Consider the following 27,356-nt stretch of genomic DNA (forward strand, 5'->3'; position numbering starts at 1 on the left):
GCTAACCATGTTACACCTGTTTTGTTGCAAGAGAATGTCAGACATCAGGGCTATCAGTCCATTACCTTTCACAAGCATTAAATTCACTCATGTTTTTAAAAAAGAATATTAACAGACTCACCAGAAGAATTCAAAATGACACATGCAGTCATGAGAAGTTGTGTCACAATACCACTAAAAATAACAGCTGCAATAGCCCATGATGAAACATGATCTTTGCATAATAATGCAATTTATATGTACCACTACTTCTAATATTCATCTCTTGTTTTTTTGATGCATTTTCTATGTAAGCTTCTTTTGGTGGAAACCAAGAAATGTATGTCTTATAATAAAAGGGGTTACTGATATGTTCACTGAGGCTGGATTTAAGATCTAGCCTTCTTTAATAAGAGATTTGATAGAATACCTTTATTTGTACCTTTCATTAAATGTTAAAGATAAATTTCTTTTCTCTCTGTCAAATGCAATTTTTACAAGCATCTTTTCATTTAATAGGTCTTCTCCATTTGAAGTCATCTTACCAAAAAATGAAGCAAACTATCAGCACTTCCAAATTCATTTAAATATTCCAAAGAGATGCTGCCAACATTTTCTCTGGACACTTCAAATCCTGAAAAAGCAGAATACATAACATTTTAGCAGTTTTTCTTACAAAGTCCACTTCAGCAAGATTCCCTGGGGCTTACAAAAGTTGTGCATTTATTGCAGTCAGTTAGCTTCATTCATCAAACACACAATATAAACCATCCTGTTATGTGCCTTCAGTTTAAAGAAAAAAAGCAGCAGCACAGAGATAATAGTATGTCTTGAAGAACATGCTTTTTAGTGCTTGGTTGTTCAAAAATGTAGTCAGACAAACAACTGTTGCAGTAATTATTTATGATTAAAAATATGTGAAGGCTGTGGTGACTTTACATTAGAAGTCTAGTATATGTCAATTGTTTTATTCATGATAAACAGATCGTTTAGTTGGAAAAATCCCATCTGCCTAGATATATCTCTTATTATTTATGAGAACCATGTTTAGGAATGCAGGCAGCACATGTGCATAATTAATCCTGAAGAGAATTAGACATTGTTTGATTCACAGCTGAATGCAATTAGCATTAGGAAGTTTACATATGTTGGCAATAACACAGATTAGCAACTAAAGTGCTTGTTAAAAAATTTAACCTGAGGCTGCTGGAGCAGACCTCTCTTAATGATGCTTTAAATGTTGTTGATGAAGTAATAATCAATTTTGTTTTATAAATAGTAAATCAAGAATTTAGGTCTAATTAGCAGCGCTACAGATCACTTCACTTACATATCCAGTGTACATGTGATGTGCCTATGAACTTTCTTTGAGTCTGGTGTGCACACAGTTGTTAAGGGAAAGATGCAATCCCTTTTGTAGGGGGGGGAAAAGCCACAGATGGGGAAGAATGAGATGTCTGTGATGAGCGTTGACTCCGTGCGAGTGGCACTCGAGAAGAGAATAGTTTTTCCTTCGTCCTTCTAGAGCTTTTTAACTGAAGGATGGAGAAACAATGCCTTGTCTGCCTTTTTAAAATATAATAATTAGATTATAATTCACCGACTGTGAAACGAAGTTCTCTAATGGAGAGGGAGGAGGAAGAGAGAATATAAGTGATGAAAATGAGGAGGCAAAGTAAAATTGAGCTGTAATTGTTTTCACTTCAACTTTAAGAAGTTCAACATTAATTAAAATGTTTCTGCACCACTCACCAGCAGATTGGCACAAGAGAGGACTAGCTAGAATTTGCAGCTGCTGACTGGCAGGGATGTCAATGAGACTACTGCCAGGAAGACTGCAGTTTGACACAAGTATATATATATATATATCCTAAGGACTATTTCAATTAGGGCGAGCAATTCTTTTTCATTCAAGTAACAAGCTAATTCTCCCATTCTGGTAAGAAAGCAATACTGCCCCGATGTAGCTGATGACAGTCTGAAAATTATTGTCAGGAGTGTCTCCACCATTATTTATCCTTTGGGTCATTTTTCTTCTCATAACACTCACGTACAGGAGTTTATGGGGGTGATTTTCAAAGGTACAAATGACAATTAGGAACTTACCTCCTATTGAAAGTCAGTGGGAATTGGCTGCTTAAAGTGCCCCTGCCCCTTGTGAATAAGTTTCCGATCCTGCAAACACGTATGCACGTGAGTACGTGGTCATGGGGGGGATGGACCCTATAGTCCCCACAATCCTCCCTTGCACATCAGCTACTCCAACAGCACACAAGGAGGCAGAGAAAATGGCACTGAGTGAAAGCCTTGTATGCACTGCAGCCTGATCTCTTCCCATTGGTGCCTGCATACGCCTAATGCTAGCTCTACCTTGGAGCCTGAAAAACTGGTAAGGCTCTAGCCTTGACCCCTAATCGCCCACCAACCAAGGAAGACCCTTTGCAGCCAGCCTAGGGAGACCTGCTCACCCACCTCTTCCACACCAGCCGCAGATCGGCTTACTTCAAAAAAACTAAAGGGAACTCATTTCCCAATATAACCACACAGCCCACCAACGGAGGGGGTGCTTCTCCACACAACCCATGACCACACAGCCAGAGACTGCAGGTTATTGTGAAAGGGACTTAAGTCTAGAGCTGGGAGAATAATGGATTTTTTAAAAATTCACTGGCAATTCCAAAAATTTTTTTTTTTAAATTTGGTTTGCATCATACCAAATGAATTTTTTCAATATTTTTGGCGAATTGCAAAGTGGAAAAAATGTTTTGTGCCAAGCTAAACATATTGTTCAATCCAAAACTAACTAAACATTTCATTTTGATTTCAGGCCTTTTAAAAATATTTTTGCCTTTTTAAAATTAAATGAAGGAAATTCCACAATGGAAAGTCACTTTGAACTGAAAAATCAAAATGTTTCATTTCAAAATGGTCAAAACGAAATGTTTTGACTTTTCAGACTCTTTCCCTCCATCAGGAACAATTCAGAGAAACCAACATGAATTCACAAACCTGCATTTTTCACCAAAAATAGTTTCAGCTGAAAATTTTTGCCCACCTCTACTCAGGGCATATTTTTAAAGGTATTTAGGAGCTTAAAAATACATCTTAGCAGCTAGTGGGATTTTCCAAAGAGCCTAAGCACTTAACTCCCAATGGACCAGTGGGAGTTAGGGGCCTGGGCACTTTTGAAAATTCCACTGTCTATCTGCAAATTTAGACTCCTAAATACCTTTTAAAATATAGTCCTTAGGGATTATATTTATCATTTATTCATTTGGATTATTTTTAAATGCCTATCCACAGTTCTGGGTGCCCTGACAGTTATTTAGAATCATATTCCACACAGGAATAACCACCCAGCAGCATAAGTGTTCAATGGACTGTATGTTGAATATGAGCTTGCATTGCAATATGAAGTAAAAAAAGCAGCATGATTTTCAGATACATATGCAGAGGCATCACTTTACAGACAAGGCAGATAATAGCCCCTGTCTATGTGGTACCTAGACTATGGAGATTGGTTTCTGGATAGAACTGTACAAACTGCTCAACCCAAACTATCTAAGTGCAAAACTCAAAATGATTTGAGTTTGAACTACGTTTGTAAACTGGCAGTGAATTGCTGAAATGTTATCAATGTCTTTGCAGAAACTTTTAGCAATTTTTTCTCTCTATCCCCATATGCAAAAAACTTCATCAGGCTGATATTTGTAGTGTAATTTGAATTCAAGTCTGGTTCACTGGATAATCACATGGGACAAGTCACAAGTTATTTCTCCTTTGTCTGATACGGTGCAAATATTCCATCTGTGACGTAACATAACCAAGCTCAGCAACAGCCATTTTGCTCAGCAAGAGGGGAGGTGTGTTAGTTGATCTCTTTTTTACAACTACAAAAGACAGATAAAAAAACCATTTCCTCATGGTGACAAATTGGGTGAGATAATATCTTTTACTGGATGATCTTCAGCTGGTAAAAGAGACAAGTTTTCAAGCACCGCAGAGCAGTTCTTTAATTCCGAAGCTCTGGGATCAACATGGCTACAACCACACTACAGTGTCTCCTCATCACTGTTGTGTCTGACTGTGGCATACAGTTGCCTAGGGTGACCAGATGTCCTGATTTTATAGGGACAGTCCCGATTTTTGGGTCTTTTTCTTATATAGGCTCCTATTACCCCCTACCGCCTGGCCCGATTTTTCACATTTGCTGTCTGGTCACCCTACAGTTGCGTAATACTTTATTACCTACTGTGATGCAATTAGTCTATATATTGCAGAATTGCAAGTCCCAAGTGTTCAAATATTCTGAGTCAGACCCCCAGAAATCATGAGATTGGCTTAAAAGTAATGAGATTTATGAAAATAATAAATTTCTGGGTCTTTTCATTTTCTTTATCATTTTTAGGCCTTTGTGGTGTCCTCATGTCATGTTTTTAAGCTTTTCTATAAAATCATGATGGCTAGAAACTTACTTTTTTTAAAATGGCAACTAAGACATGCTTTCAAATGAACTCACACAGGAAAATAATAGAAGACAAAACCACCAACTCACCCATGGGTGAACACTTTTCACAAAATGATCTCTCCATATCTGATCTCTCAGTCCTCATCCTCAAAGGAAACCTGCCCAACACCTTCAAAAGATGAGCCTGGGAGCTTAAATTCACAACTTTTCCAGAGACTGAAAATCACTGACTTAATAAAGACACTGGATTTATGGCTCATTACAACAATCTATAACCCATTAACCCTCCTTTGTCCTACAACTGCAGAGGTGTCTACTGCACACTTCACCTTGAGTGGTCTCTTACAACATATTAACTTCTTATGCTCAACAATCTGTTCCACTTTGTATTTAGCTGTGACACTCTTAGTACCTTTCCTGCAGAAGAGCTCTGTGCAGGCTTAAAAGCATCTCTTTCACCAACAGAAGTTGATCCAGTAAAAGATTTTACCTCACCCATCTCTTTTCATGGAGTTAAGTACATATTTAAGTTCTTTGCTGAACCTGGGTGTTAGGCAGAATACGGTTCAGTTTCACCAGATCAGTCAGTGACTATGTAGATAATAGAAGTATCAATGAAAACCTAAAAATAATGAGATGCAGAGGATGACTGAATATTTAGATTGTATATTGCTAACTGAGGGACATTAAGATGACATCTTCAACCTGGACAAGTGAATCCATGGGTGGAGAATACACAAAAATATTGACTCTCAATCAAAACCACTATATTTCACCATTTGACAAAAACAAAGGAGTTTCCATTTTTACTTTTTCTGACATAATATATTCCACAAAATAATAAAATCAGAAAAAAGACCATTTATTCATTCATTTCCTTTTGTTCATCTGATGTAAAGGTTTATTTTACTATAGTTTTTTTGCGGTGTTTACTTTGATAACTTAAAACTGGAACAATAACATTCTGAATTTCATGAAGAGTAGCCCAAGTGAATATAATTACATGCACAATAATACTATGAATATATTCCATGTAAAATAGGAAGAGATGTCACAACCTAAATTATTCCATGTTGGCTTTAGGAGGACAAACATTTGTTGTTGATGAGTGTTTGATCTCTCTCATAATTCTGTCTAGCGACAAACTAAAACTATATTTTATTCTCTACTTCTGTGATCTTTCACCTAGATAAGAACCAACACCTGGCATCTTTTCAAATTTTCTTTTTTCTTTACATCAGTGGCAAAAGTTAAAAAGATAACATGAAAAGAAAGATGAAAAAGGAATGCTGTTCAAATTGAAGGACTGTAGTTTCAAGTTTCAATCCTGTATCAAAACATCTCCCGCCTTATCTTCTTTCCCAGTCATCACAAATGAGAAGTACAAAGAAGTACACAAACATCAGTACAATGCTGTGTGTGTACTCCTATCCAAAAATCAGAGTTACAAAATTATACCTGACATATCAAAAACTGACAGTCACATCCTCAAGATTTTCCTCTGTTCGTTCCCATGGACCTTCTTTATTAATAAATCTGACACATAAAAAGCATCTGTATGACTAAAGTGTCAGTTACTGGAAAGACCGTTTTGATCTATTCCTTAACTTTTAGAAGAAATATTCTCTTTTTCATGAAGACAGGATCCGTTCACTGACTGCCAGCTTTCAAATGACCACCTCTTGAAGTTTAATTTTAAGTTTAAAATAAATATTGTATGCATGCAGAATAATTATGATGCTCTAGAGAGACACTGTATAATGACATTGATTCTTTTTTATCTAAAAATGCCAAACCCTTGAGGCTGCAAAGTCTGTATTTGCCACAGATATATAAAGGTTCATTCTACATTTTAAATTACAGTGGGTCGTTCAAGTTGCTATCATTAAGTTGGAGGCAGCACTTCCATTGTAAATTAAAATTTTCAGGAGTTTAAAACTGACTGGTAAAAATATGCTGGGGTCTAATGCATGGCATAGAAGATGTCCATTTTGGAATGAATTTTATATTAAAAAATGAAATAATCCTGTTGGTGATTGTGGGATTACAAAAAAGAAAGAAAACGGAAAATCTTATTGGTTCTGGATGCTTTTTTCCACCCGTATAATTAAAACAAGCATTATCCATTACAATTTAATTTTACAGACACCTTATATTCAGAAATATACAGTTGGGTTTAGATGTTAAAAAGATGTGAAATAGCTAAGCTTTTAAGTTTGAAAATTAGTCATATATGCAAAAACACCTTCGCATAACTGATGCACATATCTACATAGACATTGTAACTGATACAATAATGAGTACAAATACCAGAATGGCTGCAAAGCTATAGGCAAGAAGTCAATAATACATGCATAAAAGTATAAAGTGAGTGCATACTATATTTCCCTGCATTGTTCAGCTCTCGGCTAAGCATACATTTAATATAGGCTATACATATATTTAATCACTAGAAATGTATACATGCTAGTTTGTGAAAAAGCACCTAAATTAGTATTAACACTACCTGAAATACTATAATGGTATTTAGTAAATAGATGTTTCAGAGCATGCTGGTCTGTCCTGTAAATAGATTCATTAATTATTATGATTATGATTAACTATTTATGTTACAATAGTGCCCAAAAGCCCTATTTAGGCCCATTTCGGCAGAAGTACAAACATAGCTAAAGAGATAGGAAGGCTTCCATAGCTCAAGCCTGCAGTCCTTACTTACACAATACTCCCATTGGAATCTTGCCTTTTACAAACTTCCTTGAAAGATAATTTTGTTTAACAAAGAAAAAAGTTTAAGGAATTAAAGGTTTGATCCTGAATTCTATACATATAGAAAACTCCCACTGACTTCATTTGGTGTTTTGGGTGTCTAAGGAATGCCGAATCTGAACTGGAGGTGGAAATTCATTCGCACACATCAAGCTAAAGTAACCGGGCCATGTTTGGGAAATCTAAAGGAAGGGACGAATGGAAACTACTTCAAACCCAGGCTGAAGTCTATATGCTGGAATAGCAGCCACTACTCCTTTAATAAAAAGCAACAGAGGGTCCTGTGGCACCTTTAAGACTAACAGAAGTACTCCTTTAATGTGGATGCAGTGGCAAAATGAAGACAGACACATGCATGGAATTAAGTGGCAGGCAGTAACTTTTATTAAATTTTAACACTTGGTGGGGGGCACTACCCGTCCATCGCCCACACGCTCCTATACCAGGCATTTAATTGGCTCCAGTGCAGGAGTTAGAGGGCTCCTTACCATTTAATCCATAACGTGGGATAGAGTCTCTTCAGCTTATCCCCCAGGACTCAGCTCTCTCTGAGTCCTACCACACATACCACAATGCAAGGGGGACAGAGGATGCAGCACGGTGGGGGCCTCGGCCCAAGAAGGCCACAAGGTCTGACCCTATCACATGAGCCCAAGGCCCATCACCAAAATCCCAGGTCTTTTACCTCTAGGAACCATTAATTTTATTCTCTTAACTGCACTGAAAACCAGCCTCAAGTTGTGATGAATAAACAACTCCACCCCAGTACCTCAGTTCGGTACTAAGCCGTGTTCCTGCTTAACCCACTGTGGCTCAAAGATGCTGCTAGAAAGGCAAAAAACTCCCTGGTCCTCGACCAATTGGTCCATGGGAGATAAAATTGCTTCCTGACGCCCTGAACATGCGATCAGCTCGATCTGCAATATCCGTCAGACCCGGTTCCCATTCCTAGTTTGGGTGAGTAGGTTGGGCTGGTGGAACAGAGCTGAAAGAGTTTCACATGGCCCCCTCACTGGGTTAAATCCTGTAGGTCAGGAATGCTGGCCAATCAGCACCCCTTTTCCCCAGCTGGCCCATGCGTGCCAAAGACTCCCCAAGGGAGGAGCTACCTATTGTTCCTTGGTTAGTGTCTCCCTCCCTTGCTGGTGGGACTGTTCCTTTTCACTGCTGGCCCCATCAAGTTCCCCCACTTCTTGATGTGGGTGGGTGGCATTTGCACTCCATTCCTGAGTGTTCCCAGTGGTTGGAGCCACATAAACACGGCTCCCGAGCCTTTTTCTCCAGCGGACTCCCAGTACTCCACTCCAGATGAACCTATTCAAAGTTGGTTTAGAGTCTGATTTCAGTGCACATAGCCCCCTTGTTTAGCCACTCTCACCACTCACCCCAACCCCAGGCTACTGTGAGACTTCTATCCCGCAAGGAGTTTTTCATGGGACCACTAGAGGGGTTTGAATTGAAATATAAATGCCTAAAACACACTCTGTTTATATAATGCTAAGGTTGAGACAAACTGACAAAAGCCTTCCTCCCCTCACACAGTCAACACAGTGTTTAGCCTTATTTTTTCATTCAATAGATTTTGTTGGCTGAGACCTTTTTGTTTATCTCCACATTTGTTTAGCATTTTATATATTTTGCAAATGTGTATTTAACATACCTTTTTAAATCATAGATCTAGTTCTGGCCAATCATTAGTTGGTTTAGCAGACCATGCAGATAGTCACAATTAAGCTTCCTACTATAAGCGTCACAAAGTGATGACTTTTTCAACTTCCCTCACTCTAGAGATGAAAGGTTATTTAGAGTATATCCACTTACAAGTTTTGATGCCATATAACTGGTACCAAAATATGATGGGCCATATTTTGCCATCATTTTTTCAAGCAGAACTCCCCTTTGACAGGGGAGACTTGTTTAAAAATGATGTCATCACTTGGCCTCATCCACTTTACAATGATCAGATTAACCTGCACATTCTTGTTTATAATATTCTTTTTTTCCTCCAAAGAACCCCTCCATTATTAATTCATTTCATATGAATTCACTGCAATTACATTGAATATAATTGTTTTGTTATTCCTGTGGCTGTCACAAGGACTTTCATAGGCATTGCATGTTACCATTTTTAATAAAGCTTGAATCTGTGGCCCACTAGTACAGAAATGACCCAGTAATGCAATATGAGCCCAACATATAATTTTGAGATGTCATTTTTACCTTTGAAGTTTTAAAATTAAGATCCATTTTCAGTGGTCTGAATTTGAGATAAGGACCTTGAATTTATTCTGTTAATGATGAGTCTTGTCAGACCACCTTTAACAGCATGTGGAGAGTCCCCATCATAGGATCTTGCTCATCCTTCTCAGAAGTTCAGCATCCCAGTAGAGCGTGCTCTGTGAGTATAGTGATCTGCCTGGGAAGGAAAAGTAGGCTGGGGAAGCAAATCATTGCACCACCAGCCATACAGGATATGCTTGCGCTGCAATGTAAGCCCAGGGTTAATGGGATTTGAGTCAGCTGATCCATGTTAGGGAATTGAGTGTCTATTTGGATTTGAGTGTCTATATTGTATTTTAACCCTATATTAAGACTTTTCTAACCCATGCTCAAACCTAGGGCTCTGGCATCCACACTGCAGTCCCCAGATACGAGTCAAAGTAACCATATCCCAGAGTCCCTAGTGCCCTCCCCCCCCCCAAAATGTAGCCCTAGGACGGTGGTGCACTGTGGGAAAACGTTAATGCCCTTCCTTCACATTACTAGGAAGTAGCTCACTTTGCAAAGTCTTGATCAATTCGCTCTCCATTGTAAACCCAGGAGGCTCTGCTAGTGTGGTTGCAGATCAGTGTTCAGAGAGAATGGGTTAAAGCTGGCCTGAGCTGCTGCCGTTTGCAAAGGTGGGATGGCATCCATTTTCAATAGAGTGAATAGCTGATTGTTATGATAGAGAGGAGTAAGGGTGTTGTTCCATGGAATTGTGAAATACTTCCTGCTGACTTCCAGGACCCAAGCCAAGCGAGGCTGTGTCTACGCTGCAAAGCAATAGGGCTCAGACACTGGGTCCCAGCTTAATTGAGCTTGGACCCTCCTGCTCTGCAGGGTCCTGGGACCCTGGGTCGGAGCCCTGATTAGTGCAATTGCAGTGTGGAAGTATGGGGGGTTAGGCTTGAGCCCAGGGTCAAATGTGGGCTTATGTTACACTGTAGACATACCCACAGAGACCTGTGGTAAAATGTAATACAACTGTAGGGTCTACTATAGCTCCATGGTGCAGATCCCACTCCACAGAGAGTTCTAGGGCAGCAGTCAAAAGTAGGACACCACCTCCAGGAAGCAAATAAATGGCACTTATATGAATGGCTCCGGCCTCTCAGCAATCCCCCCGGGATATGTGTGGATATCGAATACAAATATACAGACTATGCTATGGGAAAGCAATCCCACCTAATGGAGTTCAGGAGGATATCTCTGTAAAGAGAACCTTATGAAGCTCTCGCCCCCTTTAATGCCCTTTCTTCCCCTTTAAACCTCTTGTATGGATTTTACCACACATAGAGGAGAACCAGTTCTTCTCCTGGTGACTGAATGCCACCCATCCAGCCAAGAAAGAATGTTAAAAGGTTGCAAAAGATTGAACTCTGCCGGGATGATAGCTCTATTCCAGTTATAAGCCAAGGAGAAGGAGCAAGGAACTTATCTATTAGGGCTGGAGGGTCCTCAAAGCATAAAGTAATCAAGGGATTTCCCTCATCACACTCCTGTAATAAAAAGCAGAAGCAAGAGGCGCCACGAGCCTAAAGTCATCCATATCACTACCTAAAGCTGTTGAGAGGATTTACTACCCCTGAAGTATGTCTAGGGCTTGTGCTACGGCACTAAAAATAGCTGTGTAGACATTGTGGCTCAGGCTCTGAAGCTTAGGTAGCGGGTTGGGCTTCAGAGCCAGAGCTCCACTCCACGCGACAACTTACATATGCTGTCCACACAGCTATTTCTAGCACTGTAGCGCTAGCCCAATGAGTCTGTCGAACTGGGTTCGGAGACTCGCTGCCACTGGCTGTGTAAACTGTGAACTGTGAGGCCTCTGTTGGAAGGAATCATGAGTTGTGCAACATGGGTGTTGGGATTTCGTTTAAATGAGGTCTTCTCTTTCTGTGTGCTGTGCAAATTGCCTTGAGAAGATTTTTTTTTTTCTTGAGACAGTCTCCTATGGCAGGCTGGCTTTGTGCCTCTATAGCTCAGCCTGCTGTAAGGTCAGACTCTGTGGCCTTTTTTCAACCTTTTATGGTTTGGAGTTACCTGGTCAGGCCCATGGTAACTAATAGTAAACTCTAGTTCAAGAAAGAATTATTTTGGGAAAGTTCTATGGCCTATGTAATACAGGATGTCAGACTACAGGATCACAATGGTCTCTTCTGGCCTTAGACTCTATGAAGGATTTTATAAGAGGAACTCACTCTGGAGTGGAAGAATCTGGGTAAATGTGCAAAACCAAGCAGCAATTGAGAAGACACATACAATAACAACTCTCTCTACTGCATTTAGCATATTCCTCAGCCTACGACAATCAAATAACCACGAGTATCAAAGCCAAAAGACTTGAGTGGGAAATTCCAGATCAGATGAAAAGAGTTCCTTCAGTGTAAATAAACCTATTTTGTATTTTACTCTTCAAAAATCACTTCAGAGGTATGATGCTAAAACAAAAGAAAACTGCTCATTAAAATACATTGCTGAGTAAGTCAGATGCAACCATATGCAAAGGGGTTTACTTCTTTTTGGAATGTTAGTTAAAACAATTGCACTTCAAGTTTAATATCATTCAGGAAATGTTCTAGCAACTAGTTCCCACAGCAGCAGGAATCCATATTATATATATTCTTTTTACTATAGGACACACAGTTCTGGGACTCTTGATCTTAAAACATACTGCTCTGTAGACTGTAGTGATACCAAGTGTCTCAGTGTGAGACTGCCTTATGCATCTTTCAAAATAAAGGAGAAAAGGGTAACCATCGCCATATACCATAGGCCTGACTAACTGTGTGTTCACGTGTTCCCACAAAGTTTCAAGCAATGTGGTATGGAATAACCCACTTAAGCAGCAAATAGATCTTATCTCTGAGGGCCATCTCTGAGAGGTGCTGAGCAAATGGCTTCAAGGCAGGTAAGCGCCTCTCAATATCTGGCCCTCTGAAGTCAGCAAAGTGGTACACTCCAGAGACAAGGAAAAGTTCAGTTTTGTGAGTCATTTTATTTTTTATAAAAGATGGAGATTTTTCATGGCTAATACAACATGGGAAATTTGTTACAAAAGATATAATTAAACAGTAGACTATAATAACTGAGCTACTAGCCCACCAAGTGTCTTTCTAATTATATTAATTACAAATTAAGGAAACATAAAAACAAATCACTTTGCTACATGCTGATTACAAGCTAGAAAATACAGCAGGCATTGAGTTTCTGTGCCTCAGCTGCCTCAGCCAAGCAGTTTTGCTTTTTTTTTTTTTTTTTTTAGTTGTTAGCGAAAGAAGCAACATTTCAAGAAGAACAATTAGGTTGGTTTGTGACACTGGACTCCTTGGGGACAGTTTCAGAGTACTGCTGTGAGTAAGCCTGTAGGACACAGTTTCAAACAAACTATGCTCCTACAAAGGGTTTTTCTTTTCCCAGTGCCATGTAATGCACACAAGGAGTATGTATTTAGGACAGGGAATGAAAATGAATTAATGGAAGAGAAACGATAAACAATCTTAATGATACTTAATGGAGCTATTGTGTGCATGCTCTCCCCTTAGAAGTGACCATTTGTAAGTGCAGCTCCTTTTCCTAAGGTATGTCTTAATCTGAGGCAGAAAAAGTCTAGGTCAGACATAAGGTGACTGAAAAATGTGTAGTTAATTTATTCAGAACTCTTATTGTAAACTGTGTATTAGGATGAACTAAAATCTCAAAAAGTCTTATTCACAACAGCCAATTACTCTCAGCTTCCTAAATATCTCAGATGCATTTATACATTTCCATTGTTCTAAGGGTTAAAAACTTCACCATCACAATGACGAGCCTTATTACTCAGTCAAAGTAAATGGATCACCATATAACCTTTCAGAAATGTTCTTCCTTAAGCTATTAAAACATTCCATGCCCTTAGATGACAACAATTTCTCGGCCTTTTGAAATTTCTTTTCTATCCTGCAGAGTTCATAGAGATATGCTTGGTTAAAATCAACTTATATAAAACTATGCACTGTAAATTCTGACACTTCTGTTTGAATCTCTTTTCAAACACTTGTCTTTGCTCACCATAATAGATGTCAGTTCTTCTGATGTAGTTCAAGCATGAGCTTCGTATGAAGACTCAGCTATGTCTATTGCATTTCTGAAGCTACTACTCACTGAAGTTTTGTGCTGTTTGACATCAAAGATAGGCAAGAATCACCTGCTGAGTTCACATGCATGGAGCAAAACATCTTCAAATCACTTGTGCTAGACAAAAGTTTTTCATATTAAGCTTCACTAGCATGTGGACTTAAAGACAAATGTAGTCCTTGTTAAAGTTGCAGTATCGTGTTATTAAACTATGCATCTGGGCCTCATGCTTTATGTAACTTTTCAGAACTAAAGATAATTCATTTGACTGATTTATTTTTTTGGCATCAACTGCAAAGAATTCCATTGAACAAAAAATTGTTTTTCATTCGATATGCAGTGATTTTGCTCAAAGGTAAAAGCAATTTGAAAGCATGGCTTGCTCTAGCTTAGAAAAAACACAGTGCTCTACTTTTTCAAACTTAATAGAAGAGCTTTTTCATCAATTGGAAAGCCAGAAAGAGGTAAGAGTTAAAACACACACTGGATACAGGGAACATAAATGGAGCATATTCTTATTCAAAATGTCTCTTAAAATTCCCAAATATGCATTCTGGGACCATTCAATCATTCAAATACTATATGGTGAATAATAAATACCAATTAGTAATAAAAACATTTATTAAGGATCAAGAACTACTGTATAATGGAAGTGTGTTTAATGTAGATATCTACTTACAACAGTCACTGTGTCATAGTTGTTAAATCTCAGGGACTTCAACAGTTAGTATATAAACCAAATGCAATGCTAATATGTATAGAAAGATGGATATTGGAACAGTTATTGTTTGTTAAATAAAAAATGTTTATGATCAGTTGGTGTTTAAATGTCTGAGTAACTGTATTAAGTAAAAACTAAACCACAATAGGGCGTGTGATTGTTGTGGGATAATCTAATGTCTTGGGTATGTGAGTTCACTCAGCAGATGCTTGACTCAGCTGCCAATTTTAGCAGACTGCAGGTCTTAGCATTCTAGGGCCTCCAGTGATTTTGTAGTATTATTATTCATTTTAAGTGGCTTGAAATGAATTTAAAAGAAAAAGTGTTTTTCCCCTACCATTGTTTTTCCACTTCTTTAGTATATGGATCCAAGTGAAGCCAATATGCCTAACAATTTCCAATCTGTGCAGTTGTTCCATAACTGCAAGGTTAAAATCTTAGAAGGCTAGATTTTTAACTCACTCCTGACTATTTTCTAAACATTGATCAAACACATATTTCAGGACCTTAAAGCGTTAACTTGTTTCTTCATACACTTCAATCTTGCTAAGCAATTTAGCTTTAATATAGTGCAAACAGAAACTGCAGTTAGATTGCCACCCCTTATGTGCTCCATGCAAGGGCCATGGATTTAACCATGAACTCTGGATCCAGCTTCTGTGCCAGTTCCTAGAATGATATCTATTTGTCTCCGATTTGGTAATGTTTGATTAAAGAAACAGTGGTATATGGTATGCCTAGATCATCCCCAATCACAGCAGACATGGATTTGGAGCAGCCTATGCTCCATTTTGGGATTAAAGAATAGATAAATGCAATATGTTGGGTGAACAGTCAACGTGGCTTTTGTAAAAGGAAATCATTCTAGTAGAATTCTTTGAGGGGGGTCAACAAACATGTGGACAGGAGTGATTCAGTGGATATATTATACTTGGACTTTCAGAAAGCCTTTGATAAGGGTTCCACACCAAAGGCTCTTAAGCAAACTAAGCAGTTGTTGGATAAGAGGGATGGATCAGTAACCGGTTAAAAGATAAGAAACAAAGGGTGGGAATAAATGGTCAGTTTTCACAGTGGAGAGAGGTAAATAGCTGGATCCCCCAAAGAGCTGTACTGGGACCAGTGTTCAACATACTCATAAATGATCTGGAAAAGGGGGTGAACAGTGAGGATAGCCAAATTTGCAGATGATTCAAAATTACTCAAGATAGTTAAGTCCAAAGCTGAATGTGAAGAGTTATAAAGGGATCTGACGAAACTGGATGACTGAGCAAGAAAATGACAGATGAAATTCAGTGTTGATAAGTGATGTACACTGGAAATAATCTCAACTATACATAAAACATGATGGGGTCTACAGTAGCTGAAGAAAGATCTTGAAGTCATCATGGCTAGTTCTCTGAAAACATCTTCTTACTGTGCAGCAGCAATCAAAAAAGCTAATTATTTCAGAACCATTAGGAAAAGGCTAGATAATAAAATAGAAAATATCATTATGCCACTATATAAATCCATGGTTTTCCCATACCTTGAATATTGCATATAGTTCTGGTCACCTCATCTCAAAAAATATATATTAGAATTGGAAAAGGTGCAGAGAAGAGCAACAAAAATGATTAGGAGTATGGAAGAGCTTCCATACAAGGAAAGATTAAAAAGACTGTGACTAGTCATCTTAGAAAAGAGATTACTAAGTGGGATCTGACAGAGGTCTATAAAATCATGAATGTATGGAGAAAGTGAATAGCGAAGTGTTATTTATCCCTTCACATAACATAAGCACTGGAGGATAAAATTAAATAGGCAGCAGGTTTAAAACAAACAAAAGAAAGTACTTTTGCACACAAAGCATAGTCAACCTGTGGAACTCATTGCCAGGAGATGTTGTGAAGGCCAAAACTATAACTGGATTAGATAAATTCATGGAGGATAGGTCCATCAATGGCTATTAGCCAAGATGGTCAGGAAAGCATCCCCATGCTCTGGGTGTCTCCAAACCTCCAATTGCCAGAAGCGGGAACAACAGGGGATGGATCACTCAAAATTGCCCCGTTCTTTTCATCCCCTCCGAAGCATCTGGCACTGGCCTCTGTCAGAAGACAGGATGCTGGGCTAAATAGACCAAAGGCCTGACCCAGTATGGCCATTCTTATGTTCTTACCAATGAATGGGAGGCAGGCAGTGATAGTGCCCTAGTCCCTAAGTGCATCATTAAGGAAGGTAAAAGAAGCACAGAGTGCCAGACATAAAAGCCAGATGTACAATGCATGAGATGAGGAATGCTGATCCTAAACAGTACAATGTAGGAAAACTATGGATAAGCCAACATAAGTATGAATAAGGTTATAAAACATCTCAGCTTATTCAAATAATAACAAACCAATCAACTTGCATTTGCCTACTCATCACAGTGTCATTGGATCTATCATAATAAGTTTAATATCTCATTCTTAACTTGTGTTCTAGATGTATAGTAGAAGTTTCATTGTTCATTTAAAGCTACTGCTTAGATTTAGTCAGAAAATTGAGATATAGCAGATGTAGGGGAAACATTTTTTTGTGGTTTGACCTTAATGGAAAGAGAGTTGTGTAACAATTAACAATCAAGAGTTACTCAGGGAAAAATTTGGTAAAACATGGCAGAAGAAAAACTATCTGCAAATGTAATCCTAAAACAGATTGACATGCTGCTCCAAAAGCACTACAAAAACCTACTGTAGAAGCAAGGAAAAGACCAACCAGGATGGCAAATACCACAGTAAGATAACTAGATTGTAATACTTGATATTAGAGTTTAGCATCTGTGAAGTTCACTACAGAAGTGACCTTTATAGTTGGCTTCCCTGTCAGAGGAAGCCAAATGAGACATTTTATTATCAAGGAAAAAAATCAAAGAGTCTATTCTACTATCGTTTTTGTATTGTATAACTCTGATTTCCTCGTATTTTACACAACAGAGACAAGTTACTGTATACAGAAATGGTGTTGTACCCAGATAAAAATGGAGTATTATGTCTTTAATGAGTTTTATCATTCATCATGGCATTTGGGTGCAGGATATTCACTAGAAATAAGCAACACTTTAAACTAAACTATCCGCAAACAGCAGGCAGGTCAGCAATACCTCATTTATAAGGCATCAAAGGCTGCTGATAGATCTAATAAAATTACTATCAATACCTGACCTTTGTCCAATGGCCAGAAAGAATGCAGTTATACCATAGGGGAAGGGGAATCGCCAGTGAAAAAATGTGGTTTCAAATAAGCTCTGCTTCTAGTGGATTTTTTTCTTTTTCCACTCTCCAGTAATATACACAGGAACGTACAGTATTTAGTTGGAACAGGAAATGAAAGTGAAAAAATGGAAAATAAAACCGACACTAACAATACTTAAATTTCTTAATGGAGCTCCTGTGTATGCAGTCCCCCATGTAACAGATCACTGTAAGTGTTTAGAGCTTCTAATTGTACAGTATGTCTTAATAAACAGCAGGATGCAGAGACTCTAGGTCAAATGTTACACAACAGAAAGATTTTGTCTATAATTTATTCAAAAGTTTGATTGTATCATTGCACATTAATAGCAAATCAAACCTCAAATAGAGTTATGAGGCTAATTACTGCCAGGTTTGCAAGTATCTCTGATATTGCCGTTTTCCCCAGGGTTGAAAATATCACCATCGCCGTACTGATAAGCTTTTCTAATGTGTATTTATTTATGTGATGGGTAGTATAAGATCCAAACATGAAAATATGTATTATTAATTATTATTGTTATGTAAAAATGGAGAAAGGTGGAAGTTTTTAGAATTTCTCTATTTACAAAAAAATAATGGCTGTATCAAAACACATCAAGCATATCTGTTCAGTTCAATAAGTTTTCTACCCATCCTTCATCTGTAATATGCTGATTTAAGCAATGATCCTGCAATCAAACCAAGCAATTGCAAAACCCTTCACCCACACCAAGCTCTACTGAAGCAGAACTCTGCACTAGTGGATCCAATTGCAAAACCAGGACTTTATGTTGTCATGTCTACAAGGCTGGTATGTTGGCACAGATTCTCTCCTGCACTGACATATGCCCAGCATAGGAGGTGGAGGGGTTATCAGCGAGCAGCAATATAGGCCTCCCTGATTCTCACAATGCATATGCTCTGACCCCAACCCATCAATGTAAGTTAAAACTATTGCCAGCTGGTTATGGTCTAACTCATGCCAACTGGTTATGGTCTCTATAGGACCCTACACCAATTGTGAATTGTTATAGCACAGGCTGAAAAAGTTTGGAATAGAGAAGGGGTCTCATAGCCACCCTGTGAAGTCATAAGTATCAAAGAGAAGAGTAGCACACCACCAGTCCTTCCCCTTCCATAAAACATGACAAAAGATTCACCAATTCAGAACATCCAGTCTGACCTCCTATAAAACACAGGCCAGACAACTCCCTCACAATAATTCCTAGACTGTATCTTTTAGAAAAATATGTGATCTTGATTTAAAAATTGTGATGGAGAATCCACCAAGATCCTTAGTAAGTTGTTCCAATGGTTAATTACTCTGTTAAAAATTTAGACCTTATTTCCAGTCTGAATTCATCTAGCATCAACTTCCAGACATTGGATCGTGTCATACTTTTCTCTGCTAGATTGAAGAGCCCATTATTAAACATTTGTTCCCCAGGAAGGTACTTAGAGTCACCCCTTAGCCTTCTCTTTGTTAAACTAACTAGATTGCGCTTTTTGAGTCTATCACTATAGGTATGTTTTCCAATCCCTTAATCATTCTTATGGCTCTTCTCTGAATCCTCTCCAGTTAATCAACATCCTTCTTGAATTGTGGGCACCGGAACTGGAAACACAATATTCCGGTAGTGGTCACACCAGTGCCAAATATAGCGATAAAATAACCTCTTTACTATACTCAAGATTCCCCTGTGTATGAATCCCAGAATTGCATTAGCTCTTTTGGCCACACAATCACATTGGGAGCTTATACACCTATAAGCATATAAAAAAAGGAGGAAAGTGACTCTAGGGATATCATCCTGAGGCTTCTTCCCTAGCAATTCTAGGAGTCCTAGGGTTTATCTGTGCATGGAGGAGAAACTGTCAAGTATTCCAGCTAATCTCAATTGTCAAGATAAGACCAATAAATAAATAAATCACCCATCTTCACGACACATAGGCACAAACTTGACAGGGCTTTGAGTTGTCTGTCTATAACCAAAACAAGGATTCAAAGTTGCAAACTCCTGCTAGCTGAAACCAGAGAATTTCACAGAGCTCTAACTATGAGGACTCATGTTATCTTACCTAATTAAGCAAAGCACTTCTCGGATGACAAACAAGGATGATTTATGTATTTAAATTTGTACGCTACAGCTGGTCAGAAGGAATTTCTGACATTTCAAAATTTATTTTTGTTCTGAATCAGAACTAAGTAGCCGAAATTTCAAAATTTTCTATGAAACAAAAATTCCACAAAACATTTTGATTCACAACTATTAATAAACATTGATTTGGAACAATTGAAACAATTCATTTTGACCTTTTTCCATCAAAAATTTCATCTAGAGAAATATGTTCCTGTGAAACATTTCAATTTTGACAAAACTGCAATTTCCAACTAGCTCTAATGTACACCTACCGCACTGTAAGAACCTGGGCACAACATTTTTATAAGAAAGAAAAAAAAGGCAAATGTATGTAAAACCACCTTTGTGAAAGTAGCATGACAATTTACCACTCCAGGCCCAAAACCTCCTTGCTGATTGGTATGAAGCCTCCAGGCTTCAGAATGATAATAGGTGTTAATAAAAAAAAAAGGATTTTTAAACATGTAATCACCCCAAGCACATGTTGTCTCAACAGCAAACTTCAACACTAACTTGATATATTCATAGGAGTTAATTTCTCCTATTCTAACCAAACACTTAATTCCTGATTATATTTGTCTACATTAACCTGTGATACCAAGTCTTATTGAACAATCAGAACCTTCAGGTAAAGTCTACTCTATCGTAGTGCCCCACTGGCATTTCTCATCCTACATCACTTGAGCATATAAATAGAATGTCCTGTCAGGAGTCGCCATAGTGACTTGTAAAACTGTACCTTGAATGTTCTGGATGTATTCACACAGATTCATACAGTGCACTCTGGGCTGTGACAAACAACTAAGACTCTGAGGAAGTTTGACTTGATTATGTGCAAGACCTAAAACAAAGAAACAAAACAACAGCAGAAAGATAGCTAAACCTCACCACAAAAGAAAACTAAATAAGAAAAATTTGGGATGGGGGGCATCTCTGAACATCCCCCAAAGGGATCTGGTTCAAGTCACATAGGTTCAAGGAATGGATGAAGCTCCAGGATGGTTCTTATGACCAATGCAGACATATCAACTGAACAACTAATGGAAATACATAATACTACAAAACGAGAATAAAAGTTTCATACATTCTCATCCATCCCAAACAACACAAGGATGAAACATACCAGACAGCCAAAGGTAAAATTGCCCTCCTTCCTCAGTGTGAGCACCATTTCTTGGACCTTGCACCAAGGGCTCATATGTACTTGCATCTTCTGTCCCATACTGCCAGTAAACAAGAGAAGGCAGAAATGCACATTGTTTCACTACACCAAGCTCTAGGAGAAGATGCTGAACAAAAAATGACCTGTGCTGAAACAGTAAGTGTGAACATGTGTTTAATTTAAGTAGCAACGTAAATGTGAGTAGACAGCGCCGGCTCACAACATTTTGGCACCTGAGGCGGGGAGCTCAAATGACGCCCCCATACCCCTTCGCTTGGGCCAAAACTTTGAAAGGTCTCAATTCTGCCTTCTTCCTGCAGTACAAGGAAGTCCCTCAGGCTACTGCTCAAGTGGGTCCACAGTCCTGGATCATCTAGACTTAAGGAACTAAACTCAGCAGCAGCTGTTTCTTGAGCCACCACCACACTCTTCTCTGATCTACACTTTTCTTCAAGAATGTGCATGGTTACATCCATTTGAGATGGAGATATGGATGCTGCAGTAGCTGCCAAGTCACCTGCACTCTGACTAACTGGAAGATCAGGCATCTCCTCACCACTCACATCCTCACTGGGGCCGGAAGGCTCACCATGAACATTTGTGTCTATGTATCTCAGGAAAGCTCCTTCCTGCTTAGATAGAAAAGCTTCCTTTGCTTTCTTTCTTTTTCTGAATGCTGCCCCAGAGGGGCATTTTCTTCTTTCACTCATGACTGCTGTTCTGTGCCAGCTATAGTGGCTCTGAACACTCAGTTGAAGGGGACAAATAAGCAGGCCGGTAGCAGGGCCTGAGTGAGGGAAAATATCAGCGTCTTAAGGGCCTAACTGGCTCCTACTACTTCAGTTGACTGCCTGCTCTCCTCAAGTGGGTTCAGGGAATCAGCAGGAAACAGGAAGCTCCCTGAGAAGCTGGTGTTAATCAGTCCAGGCTCCTGGGGGTGCTAGAGAGGTACAGAAAAGGCTCCTCCTCCTCTCTCTCCCTGCAGCTCCTGCTGCTTTCTGTTATTCCCTCTCACCTTTTCTCCTGCCTGCCTGTTATGTCTCTTGTGCCCTCCTTCCCCCAGCACAGCACTCCACCATCTCTGTGCATCTAGAGCAGAGAGAATACATATGCATCAGCAGCAGACACAATTTTCTACACTCTGGGTCCTAATGGCGCCCCCCCCCCCCCCCCCGCCCTCCCACAGTCTGGAACCTGAGGCGGCCGCCTCAGTTCGCCTCATGGTAAGGCCAGCCCTGTGAGTAGATTATCACATCCTTTAGGTTTTACTCTCTGTAATTTATTACAAGTAAAAGCAGCATACCAATTAAAGCGAAAGGACAGGATCTGTTTAAAATATATTTTTTCATGTGATGCATAATACTGATCTTTTCACTAGCAAGATAATTCCTTGCATGGCAATCAAAAATAGAATCCCTCTCACTGACTTTATTTGCAATTTATTCCTTTGTATGTCTACAAAAATACTGCTTCCATGCCGTACCTTGATGTCCAAAGAATGAAATACTATGAAGCACATGCACCAGCAAAGTTATGTTGAACTACCACAGAATATAAGGGAATAGTGCATGCATAAATCAAAAGGATTGGAACTGTGCATTAGAAACTAACAAATAAATATGATGGAATATCATTTTCTTTCCTCCTTGTCTTTGTTATTCCTTATAGGATCTCTTCCCCCAAGACCTTTAAGGGTAGGTTTCCCTTTCTACTGTTGGCATTGAGGGGGGAAAACATTCTACTAAGAACCTGCTTACTACTCCGAAGAAAATCATTGGTATGTGATATGGCTAACCCTAATTTGTTATTTGGGACAACGGAGCTAAAAGTGAATATGCTGAATTTCTGTACATACCATGTTTTATCTGCACTCAACTTGGTAGTGTTTGACTTTTCCATCATAAAAATAATATTCACAACAGGTTGGCTGCTGGCCATAAAAGCTGGACATTTCAGACACTAAAAGAACAGGAGTACTTGTGACACCTTAGAGACTAACAAATTTATTTGAGCATAAGCTTTCGTGGGCTACAGCCCACTTTGATGCTCAAATAAATTTGTTAGTCTCTAAGGCTTGGTCTACACTTACCCCCCAAGTCGAAGTAAGGTACGCAAATTCAGCTACGTGAATAACGTAGCTGAATTCGACATACCTTACTTCGAACTTACCGCGGTTCAGACGCGGTCCACACGCGGCAGGCAGGCTCCCCCGTCGACTCCGCGGTACTCCTCTCGTCTAGCTGGAGTACCGCAGTCGACGGCGAGCGCTTCCTGGTTCGATTTATCGCGTCCACACCAGACGCGATAAATCGAACCCGGAACTTCGATTGCCAGCCGTCGAACTACCGCGGTAGTGTAGACATACCCTTAGGTGCCACAAGTACTTCTGTTCTTTTTGCGGATACAGACTAACACGGCTGCTACTCTGAAACATTTCAGACACTGCAATAGCCTGCAGGGAATTAAGACAGCTTAGAAAAAAAAAAGAAAATACAATTTGCTGTTTCATCAGCTGAGAAGGAGACTGCAGCCTCCTGGGAATATCACTTTAAGAACATAAAAATAGCCATACTGAGTCAAGACCAGTGGTCTATCTAGCCCAGTTATCTGTCTTCTGACAGTGGCCAGTACCAGATGCTTCAGAGAGAATGAACAAAACAGGGCAATTATTGAATAATCCATTCTCTGCTGTTCATCCCGGCTTCTGTCAGTCTGAGGCTTAGGGCCATCCATAGCATGGGGTTGCATTCCTGATTATCTTGGCTAATAGCCATTGATGGACCTATCCTCCATGAACTTATCTAATTCTTTTTTGAACCCAGTTATACTTTTGGCCCTCACAACATCGCCTGACAATAAGTCCTGCAGGTTGGCTGTGCATTGTGTGAAGAAGTACTTCCTGGTGTTTGTTTTAAACCTGCTGCCTATTAATTTAATTGGGTGAGCCCTCGTTCTTGTGTTATATGAAGGGAGTAAATAACACTTCCTTGTTCACTTCTATCATACCCCACCCTTAGACTTCTTTTTGCCAGCCTGAACAGTCCCAGTCTTTTTAATCTCTCCTCATATGGAAGCTGTTCTATACCTCTTATCATTTTTGTTGCCCTTCTCTGTACTGTTTCCAATTCTAATGGATCTTTTTTTGAGATAGGGCAACCAGAACTACACACGGTATTCAAGGTGTGAGCATACCATGGATTTATATAATGGCATTATGATTTGTATAATGGCATTTCCTTTTCTTAGGCTCCTCAAGCAAGAGCATTCAGTGTTGAACAATATGGTACAAAATGAGATGTTCACAGTAAAGTTCATGGTGTGTTATATGAAATACGGACACCCTTAAGGAATCTACAAGTGAAGGACAGGCAGCAAACAACAGCATCGGTCATCACAATAACTTGCCTGCTAACTCAAAGACTGCCAAAGCAAAGAGCAACATTTCTACATTTAAAAAGTGTTATGGTCATGTGTAACTGCTTTCAACATCTCTCAGTGTATCCAAGGCAGTCAAGGATGCTGCAATGTGAACAGTATTGTATTGAAACATGTTAAATCCTTTTCCAGAGTGGTTTGGCACACTTTTTGTGTCAAGATGGATGTCCAAGTGGATGTTTTTCCCACTAATTGTTTGAAGAGGACAAAACAGAAAGGAGAAAAAGACCAACATCAAAGGATGATGACCATGCTCCAATGCTCTCAATATCCTCCATGAAAATTTAAATATGCCGCTAATGTCTAATACAGACTCCATTCAGCCAGGCCTTCACAAAATGGGAAAACAAAGGCCTTCTCCTTTCAATGCAAACGAGCACCTCTATTCTGTGTCTAATAGAAGCCTATTTTTAAAAGAAAATAAAGAACAGTGAATATCAATGTGAGGATTCTGCCAAAACAACAAGGAAACTGAACACTGTGGTCACCATTATATAGATACTCTAATCCAGTTGCCCATCAATCACTATATAATCAGAAAAAAGAACAGGAGTACTTGTGGCACCTTAGAGACTAACAAATTTATTTGAGTATAAGCTTTCATGGGCTAAAACCCACTTCATCGGATGCATGCAGTGGAAAATACAGTAGGAAGATATATATATATACATAGAGAACATAAAACAATGGGTGTTACCATACACACTATAATGAGAGTGATCTGTTAAGGTGAGCTATTACCAGCAGGAGAGAAAAAAAAACTTTTTGTAGTGGTAATCAAAATGGCCCGTTTCCAGCAGTTGACAAGAAGGTGTGAGGAGCGGGGGGGAGAAATACACATGGGGAAATAGTTTTACTTTGTGTAATGACCCATCCACTCCCAGTCTTTATTCAAGCCTAATTTAATGGCGTCCAGTTTGCAAATTAATTCCAATTCAGCAGTCTCTCGTTGGAGTCTGTTTTTGAAGTTTTTTTGTTGTAATATTGCGACTTTTAGGTCTGTAATCAAGTGACCAGGAAGATTGAAGTGTTCTCCAACTGGTTTTTGAATGTTATAATTCTTGACGTCTGATTTGTGTCCATTTATTCTTTTATGTAGAGACTGTCCAGTTTGGCCAATGCAGAGGGGCATTGCTGGCACATGATGGCATATATAATCAGAAAGCAGTCACAGCACCAATGAGAGCTTTGTAAATGAATGATGGTCCCCATTACACTAGTCTCTGGGCACTTCACAAGCCTTAAAGAACTTATCCTCACTTACCCCCTGAGAGGTAGGGAAGTCATTTATAGATGGGGAATTCATGCAAAGAGAGATTAAGTGACTTAACCAAGGTCACACAATAAATCTGCAGAACAAGAAACTGGACCCAAAAAGCTCCTAAGCTCAGGCCTGTAATATAACCACAGGAATCCTTTCCTGATTTATTGTCCTATGTCTGTTGGAGCTGAGAAAGTGGTTATTGAAGCTGTGAACAATTATGCAAACATAAAGGATCAGACACTCCTAAAGGTAAATATGGAGACTTTTTTGTCCAGATGACAATGCTGCTTCTGCTACAACTAATGACGCTGCTTCTGATGCTGACACTGTTTTGAGTGGGGTGTAATGTCAGTTCTGGATGACAGGCTACATTGCAATAAAAATTCTGATCATGAATCCCATGGTACCATATCAGCATTTAACAGCCTTGACTTTCATGTCTAGGAGATGACTGACTTTTAAAAAGCCAAGCAAAGAATCAGTGAAATTATTGTCAAATGTGTGTAATTTTTTTTCACAGAACAAAGACTAATTATTATTATTAACTAGTGATTGCAATATGAAATGGAAAGGAAATCATAATACTTGGGAGTAGGCTTGTCTCCTCTTGATTTTTTTTTTTAATTCTTTGTCTTTACTTTTCTAATCTAGGATTTTGTTTTGTTAGTAAAAGGCAATTATCTATGTTGGGCAGGTTTTCCTGAGCTAGCGCAGCTCTTGCTGTAAGAAAGAATTCTCATGTATAAAGCGACAAAGAGTCCTGTCTAGACGTATGACACTTTTATATATTTAACACCATATATATTTGACATACGTCTGACGAAGTGGGTATTCACCCACGAAAGCTTATGCTCCAATACGTCTGTTAGTCTATAAGGTGCCACAGGACTCTTTGTCGCTTTTTACAGATCCAGACTAACACGGCTACCCCTCTGATACTGTACTCGTATAGTGGCTCCCATTTAAAAATCATCATTGGAACCTTCTACATTCTTCTATTATTAATAATTATTTGCACTGCAGTAGTGCATAGAAACCCCAATCAAAGACCCCACTGTGCTAAACACTGTACGCAGATGGTATGCAGACAGCATAAAGAAACAGTCCTCGCCCCAAGGAGTTTACAGTCCATGAATCCTTTCAAAGATAATCCACAGAATAAAGCAATTTAAATTACACATTTAGCATGCTTTCAGAGAGTTCTGACTACCTAGTATGCTTTGTGTTTTGTTTATTTTGTAACACCTATTAAACTTTAAAGACTAATTCACATTTTGAATAAAAGAAATCTTTGTTGAAGATTTACCATTCTCACACATTCAATTGAGATGTTAAAAGATCACAATGAATATCCCCAAGACCTCCCAGTGGTCCTCCAACAATACCAAACTAAACCAAAATTATATTCATGATCGTTCTAAATTAAAAAACAAGCAGAAAAATCTTGTAAAAAATAAACCATTCAGGCTCTTTTTATATATCAGAAAGAAGCAAAAGAGGGCACAAACATATATATTTACAAATCCTTTGCAGTTCACCTTGAAACTAAAGGTCGTTAGGTAAGAATCTACATGTTGGAAAGCACTTGAACTTCTTAGGGAGCTCATCTCATCTATATTATTCATGTATGTTTGCTGATTATAAACCACAATGGGCTGAAATGTTTCAAGTCTTTCACTTCAAAAGGCTTTTAGATAGCTGTGTCTTTTGTTTACTGACCATGTTAAAAACAGCACACTTTTTTCCGTATTCTATAATAATATGCTGTCTGACCAGTTCAGAGAGATCTCTAATAATGTCTCAGTCCAA

The 27,356-nt window shown here is 38.9% G+C and overlaps 1 long non-coding RNA gene across 1 annotated transcript in view; it reads right to left on the reverse strand.

The window, feature by feature from the left end:
- Positions 1–526: 526 nt before the first annotated feature.
- Positions 527–27,356, reverse strand: part of LOC135891164 (uncharacterized) — a 39,897-nt gene continuing 13,067 nt past the window's right edge. Inside the window, exon 4 of the long non-coding RNA XR_010562253.1 lies at positions 527–613. This is a non-coding gene — a long non-coding RNA (uncharacterized LOC135891164). The remainder of the gene's footprint in view (positions 614–27,356) is intronic.

This window comes from Emys orbicularis, chromosome 1, assembly GCF_028017835.1.
Source record: "Emys orbicularis isolate rEmyOrb1 chromosome 1, rEmyOrb1.hap1, whole genome shotgun sequence".
NCBI classification, from domain to species: domain Eukaryota; kingdom Metazoa; phylum Chordata; order Testudines; family Emydidae; genus Emys; species Emys orbicularis.